Below are 6,879 nucleotides of genomic sequence, written 5' to 3'. Positions count from 1 at the left end.
AAAAGATTAAAATAACTAGGAATATAGCTAACTGGGGAAGTAAATGATCTGCAGTAAGAATTACAAAACACTGCTGAAAGAAATCAGAAATGACACAAACAAACAGAAAAACATTCCATGCTCATGGATAAGAAGAATCAATATCGTTATATAGGCCATACTGCCCAAACCAATTTACAGATTCAATGCTATTACAATCAAACTACCACTGTCATTTTGCACAGAATTAGAAAAAACTATTCTAAAATTCATATGGAACCAACAAAGAGCCTGAATAGCCGAAGGAATCCTAAGCTGAAAGAACAGAGGCATCACACTACCCAATTTCAAACTATACTACAAGGCTACAGTAGCCGGAACAGCATGGTGCTGGTACAAAAAGAGACACATAGACCTAGAGAATCCAGAAATAAAGCCGCACACCTAAAACCATCTGATCTTCAACAAAGTCGAACATAACATACAATAGAAAAAGAAGACCCTATTTGATAAATGGTGTTGGGATAAGTGGCTAGCCATATACAGAACGTTGCAGAAGATTGAAACTGGACCCCTTCTTTCATAATATACAAAAATAACTCAAAATGGAATAAAGACTTAAATGTAAGACCTAAAACTGTATAAGCCCTAGGAAAAAATCTAAGAAATACCTTTCTAGACATAAGCCTTAGCAAAAATTTCATGACAAAGTCTCCAAAAGCAGTTGCAACAAAAACAAAATTTGACAAGCGGGACCTAATTGAACTAAAGAGCTTTTGCACAGCAAAAGAAACTATCAACAGAGTAAACAGACAACCTACAGAATGGGAGAAAATATTTACAAACTATGCGTACAACAAAGGACAAATATCCAGAATCTATAAGGAACTTAAACTCAATGAGAAAAAAAAAACACCTCATTTAAAAAGTGGGCAAGAGACATAAACAGACACTCCTTAAAAGAAGACATATAAGGAGCCAACTAACATGAAAAAATGCTCAACATCACTAATTATCAGAGAGATGCAAATTAAAACCACAGTGAGATAGCAGCTCACATCAGTCAGAATGTTTTTTACTAAAAAGTCAAAAACTAACAGATGTTGGCAAGGCTATGGAGAAAAGGGAATGCCTATACACTGCTGGTGGGAATGTAAATTAGTTCAGCCACTGTGGAAGGCAGTTTGAAGATTTCTCAAAGAACTAAAAATAGAACTACCATTTAATTCAGTAATCCCATTATGGTTACATACCCAACAGAATATAAATTATTCCACCAAAAAGACACAGGCACTGAATGTTCACTACAGCACTGTTCACAATAGCAAAGACAGAGAATCAATGTAGGTGCCCATCAACAGTGGACTGGATAAAGAAAATGTGGTATTTATACAACATGGAATACTACACAGCCATAAAAAAGAATGATATCATGTCCTTTGCAGGAACACAGATGAACCTATAAGTCATTATCCTAAGCGAATTAATACAAAAATAGAAAATCAAATATCACACATTCTCACTTATAAGTGGGCGCTATATCTTGGTTATACACATACATAAAGATGGGAACAATCGACACTGAGGACTCTAAAAGGAGAGAGGAAGGGAGAGGGGCAAGGCTTTAAAAACTTCCCATTTGGCACTTGGTTCACTATCTGGGTGAAGCCCAAACCTCAGCATCACACAACATACCCTTGAAACAAACCTGTGTATGTACCCCCCAAATTGAGAACAAATTAAAAATATTTTTAAAGTCTCATTTTTAAAAGCAATATGATCAATTAAAATAACTTAAATAACTTACCAGCGACAATCCATAATTAAAATATTCAGAAAGCAAGCAAGTCATCTTGTACTACCAGATTCTTTTTGAAGAATGACATTTATAAAACGACGGGAACCAATTTTACCTGCCTGTACTAAAGGAAAATAAGTTCAAGAAATGTCCTAGTTATAATTTTCAGTTAGCCCAACATGAACATTGCCCAGAGTTTAGTGTGATAGCCACTTTGAAGCCCTCGTAAATTCTGTCACCTTGGATGAATCACAACTGACTGGTTTATCAATGCATATAATTCAGATTGTTCTGAATAAAGCTGGCTTCCCTGAAGGACCCAAGATAACTTCATGAAATAAATGTATCACATCCAGTTAATAGATGAGGCAAAGAAAGTTATTTATTTCAAAAGAGAAATCTTATTCTTTTGTGGTAGAGAAAAAGAAAGATTGAATAGAAAATAAAATTGCTAATTAAGAAAAAGGAAAGCCACCTATACTCGTTTGCTCATGAAAAAGAAACCTAGCTGAGAAGACTGGCAGGCAAGAAACACAGTGGGCTAGTATGCACGAAGGAGAATATGGGAATAGAAAAGTTTATTTGTTCTCTGAGATCTGCTCTTACTGAAGTGGATCGATGATGAAAATAAGCAAGTTTGAGCATCAGAAGACCTTCCAGTCTACTTGATGCATGAGCTCTACAGTTTTAAGAAGCAAAACTATAAAACAGTGTAAGAAGATATATTTTCCCTCATCTCTATTTGTAATTTCATCTATTTATCCTTAAAAGCCACTCTTACAAAAGCACAAACTTTATACATATTTGCATGGTAGGCACATTCACATATTGCTGTTGTGTTTTTCATTTTACAAGAACAAAGTATGTTAATTAGTGGGAAAATGAAAAGGAACCATAGACAAGCAAAAGGCAGAAAATAGAAAACACTCAGAATTTCACTCACAGACCACTATCTTCAACTTTGTGTGCCCACTTCTAAGGCCTATTCTTTTCTTAAAAATTCTTTAATTTTAAAATGCATATATAAATATGCATTTCCACATGAACATGATCATATCAAACATATTTTTTCAAATGTTATTTATTTCAAAAGAGAAAACTTATTTCTTTGTGGTAGAGTAAAAGAAAGATTGAATAGAAAATAAAATTTCTAATTCAGGAAAAGAGGTCTAGGTGGCTGGCAAGATGGCCAAATAGGAACAGCTCCAGTCTGCACCTCCCAGCGAGATCAACGCAGAAGACAGGTGATTTCTGCATTTCCAACTGAGGTACCTGGCTCATCTCATCGGGCCTGGTTAAACAGTGGGTGCAGCCTATGGAGGGGGAGCCGAAGCAGGTTGGGGTGTTGCCTCACCCAGGAAGCACAAGGGGTAAGGGAACTCCCTCCGCTAGCCAAGGGAAGCAGTGAGGGACTGTGCCGTGAGGAACGGTGCATTCCGGCCCAGATACTATGATTTTCCCATAGTCTTCACAACCCGCAAACCAGGAGATTCCCTCAGGTGCCTATGCCACCAGGGCCCTAGATTTCAAGCACAAAACTGGGCGGCCATTTGGGCAGACACTGAGCTAGCTACAGGAGTTTTTTTCATACCCCAGTGGCACCTGGGACACCAGCAAGACAGAACCATTCACTCCCATGGAAAGGGGGCTGAAGCCAGGGAGACAGGTGATCTAGCTCAGAGAATCCTACCCCCATGGAGCCCAGCAAGCTAAGATCCACTGGATTGAAATCCTCACTGCCAGCGCAGCAGTCTGAAGTTGACCTGGGATGCTCAAGCTTGGTGGGGGGAGGGGCATTTACCATTGCTGAGGCTTCAGTAGGCGGTTTTCCGCTCACAGTGTAAACAAAGCCACCAGGAAGTTCGAACTGGGCAGAGCCCACTGCAGGTCAGCAAAGCTGCTGCAGCCAGGCTGCCTCTAGAGATTCCTCCTCTCTGGGCAGGGCATCTCTGAAAGAAAGGCAGCAGCCCAAGTCAGGGGCTTACAAATAAAACTCCCATCTCCCTGGGACAGAGCACCTGGGGGTAGGGGCAACTATGGGCGCAGCTTCAGCAGAGCTAAACATTCCTGTCTGCTGGCTCTGAAGAGAGCAGCAGATCTCCCAGCACAGTGCTCAAGCTCTGCTAAGGGATAGACTGCCTCCTCAAGTGGGTCCCTGACCCCCATGCCTCCTGACTGGGAGACACCTCCCTGCAGGGGTCAACAGACACCTCATACAGGAGAGCTCTGGCTGGCATCTGGCGGGTGTCCCTCTGAAACGAAGTCGGCTTCATCCCTGGGATGCAAGGCTGGTTCAATATACACAAATCAATAAACATAATCCATCATATAAACAGAACCAATGACAAAAACCACATGATTATCTCAATAGATGCAGAAAAGGCCTTCAATAAAATTCAACACTGCTTCATGCTAAAAACTCTCAATAAACTAGGTATTGATGGAATGTATCTCAAAATAATAAGAGCTATTTATGACAAACCCATAGCCAATATCATACTGAATGGGCAAAAGCTGGAAGCGTTCCCTTTGAAAACCGGCAGAAGACAAAGATGCCCTCTCACACCACTCCTATTCGACACAGTATGGGAAGATCTGACCAGGGCAATCAGGCAAGAGAAAGAAATAAAGCATATTCAAATAGGAAGAGAGGAAGTCAAACTGTCTCTGTTTGCAGATGACATGATTGTATATTTAGAAAATCCCATCACCTCAGCCCAAAATCTCCTTAAGCTGATAAGCAATTTCAGCAAAATCTCAGGATACAAAATCAACGTGCAAAAACCACAAGCATTCCTAGACACCAATAATAGACAAACAGAGAACCAAATCATAAGTGAACTCCCATTCACAATTGCTATTAAGAGAATAAAATACCTAGGAATACAACTTACGAGGGATGTGAAGGACCTCTTCAAGGAGAACTACAAACCACTGCTCCATGAAATAAAAGAGGACACAAACAAATGGAAAAACATCCCATGCTCATGGATAGGAAGAATCAATATCGTGAAAATGGCCATACTGCCCAAAGTAATTTGTAGACTCAATGCTATCCCCATCAAGCTACCATAGACTTTCTGGACAGAATTAGAAAAAATTACTTTAAATTTTATATGGAACCAAAAAAGAGCCCATATAGCCAAGACAATCCTAAGCAAAAAGAGCAAAGCTAGAGTCATCATGCTACCTGACTTCAAACTATACTGCAAGGCTATAGTAACCAAAACAGCATGATACTGGTACCAAAACAGATACATAGATCAATGGAACAGAACAGAAGCCTCAGAAATAATGCCACACATCTACAACTATCTGATATTTGCCAAAGCAGACAAAAACAAGCAATGGGAAAAGGATTCCCTATTTAATAAATGGTGTTGGGAAAACTGGCTAGCTGTATGCAGAAAATTGAAACTCGACCCTTTCCTTACACCTTAAACAAAAATTAACTCAAGATGGATTAAACACTTAAATGTAAAACCTATAACCATAAAAACCCTAGAAGAACACCTAGGCAATACCATTCAGGACATAGGCACGGACAAAGACTTCATGACTAAAACACAAAAGCAATGGCAACAAAAGCCAAAATCAACAAATGGGATCTAATTAAACTCAAGAGCTTCTGCACAGCAAAAGAAACTATCATCAGAGCGAAAGGCAACCTACAGAATGGGAGAAAATTTTTGCAATCTATCCATCTGACAAAGGGCTAATATCCAGAATCTACAAAGAACTTAAACCAATTTACAAGAAAAAAAAAACAACTCCATTCAAAAGTGGGCAAAGGATATAAACAGACACTTCTCAAAAAAAGACATTTATGCGGCCAACAAATATGTGAAAAAAAGCTCATCATCACTGGTCATTAGAGAAATGCAAATCAAAACCACAATAAGATACCATCTCATACCAGTTAGAGTGGTGATCATTAAAAAGTCAGAAAACAATAGATGCTGGAGAGGATGTGGAGAAATAGGAACACTTTTACACTGTTGGTGGGAGTGTAAACTAGTTCAACCATTGCGGAAGACACTGTGGCGATTCCTCAAGGATCTAGAACCAGAAATACCATTTGACCCACGAATCCCATTACTGTGTATATACCCAAAAGATTATAAATCGTTCTACTATAAAGACACATGCACACGTATGTTTATTGTGGCACTGTTCACAATAGCAAAGACCTGAAACCAATGCAAATGCCCATCGTTGATACACTGGATAAAGAAAATGTGGCACATATACACCATGGAATACTATGCAGCCATAAAAACGTGTGAGTTCATGTCCTTTGCAGGGACGTGGATGAAGCTGGAAACCATCATTCTCAGCAAACTATCACAGGAACAGAAAACTAAATACCAAATGTTCTCACTCATAAGTGGGAGTTGAACAGTGAGAACACATGGACACGGGGAGGGGAACATCACACACTGGGGCCTTTCACAGGGTGGAGGGCTAGGGGAGGGATAGCATTAGGAGAAATACCTAATGTAGATGACGCTTTGATGGGTGCAGCAAACCACCACAGCACATGTATACCTATGTAACAAACCTGCATGTTCTGCACATGTATCCCAGGACTTAAAGGATACTAAATAAATAAAAAGAAAAAGCCACCTATACTAGCTCGCTCATGTTTTAAATTTAGTTTTTGTAAATTAAAAAATATATATAATGATTATGTAAAGGCAGCAGAATGTTGAGAGAGGCAAATAGTGCAGGATTAAGCCCACAGACTCTAGAGCCAGACAACCTGGCTTTGTGACCTGGCTGTGCCACATACCAGCAGTATGATTTTGGACAAGTGCTTAAGTGTTCTGTGCCTCAGCTTTGTCATCTGTAAAATGAGGGATAATAATATTATTAAGATTATATTTTAATATCTATTTTATATTCTATTACTATATAATGTTATGAGGATGAAATGACTTAACTGCTTTTGAAGTGCTTAGAACAGTACCTGATATGTAACATTCCTTGATAGGCATTTAAGTTATTAAGACTTTTCTCCTACAATAGACAATTTTGTAATGGATGGATTTTTTTTAACATATATCCTTGCACATTTATTCAATTATTCTGTCAGATAAATT

At 38.9% G+C, this 6,879-nt stretch overlaps 1 non-coding gene across 1 annotated transcript; it reads left to right on the top strand.

Annotated features, from left to right (window-relative positions):
- The first annotated feature begins 2,390 nt into the window (after positions 1-2,390).
- LOC115935486 (small nucleolar RNA U2-19) lies at positions 2,391-2,470 on the top strand. The gene has a single exon (XR_004071110.1). It is a non-coding gene; the product is annotated as a small nucleolar RNA U2-19 (small nucleolar RNA).
- Positions 2,471-6,879: the final 4,409 nt, after the last annotated feature.

Source organism: Gorilla gorilla, chromosome 6 (assembly GCF_029281585.2).
Source record: "Gorilla gorilla gorilla isolate KB3781 chromosome 6, NHGRI_mGorGor1-v2.1_pri, whole genome shotgun sequence".
Lineage (NCBI taxonomy): Eukaryota > Metazoa > Chordata > Mammalia > Primates > Hominidae > Gorilla > Gorilla gorilla.
The sequence above is the reverse complement of the archived record's forward strand: the minus strand, read 5'-3'. Positions and strand labels throughout refer to the sequence as shown.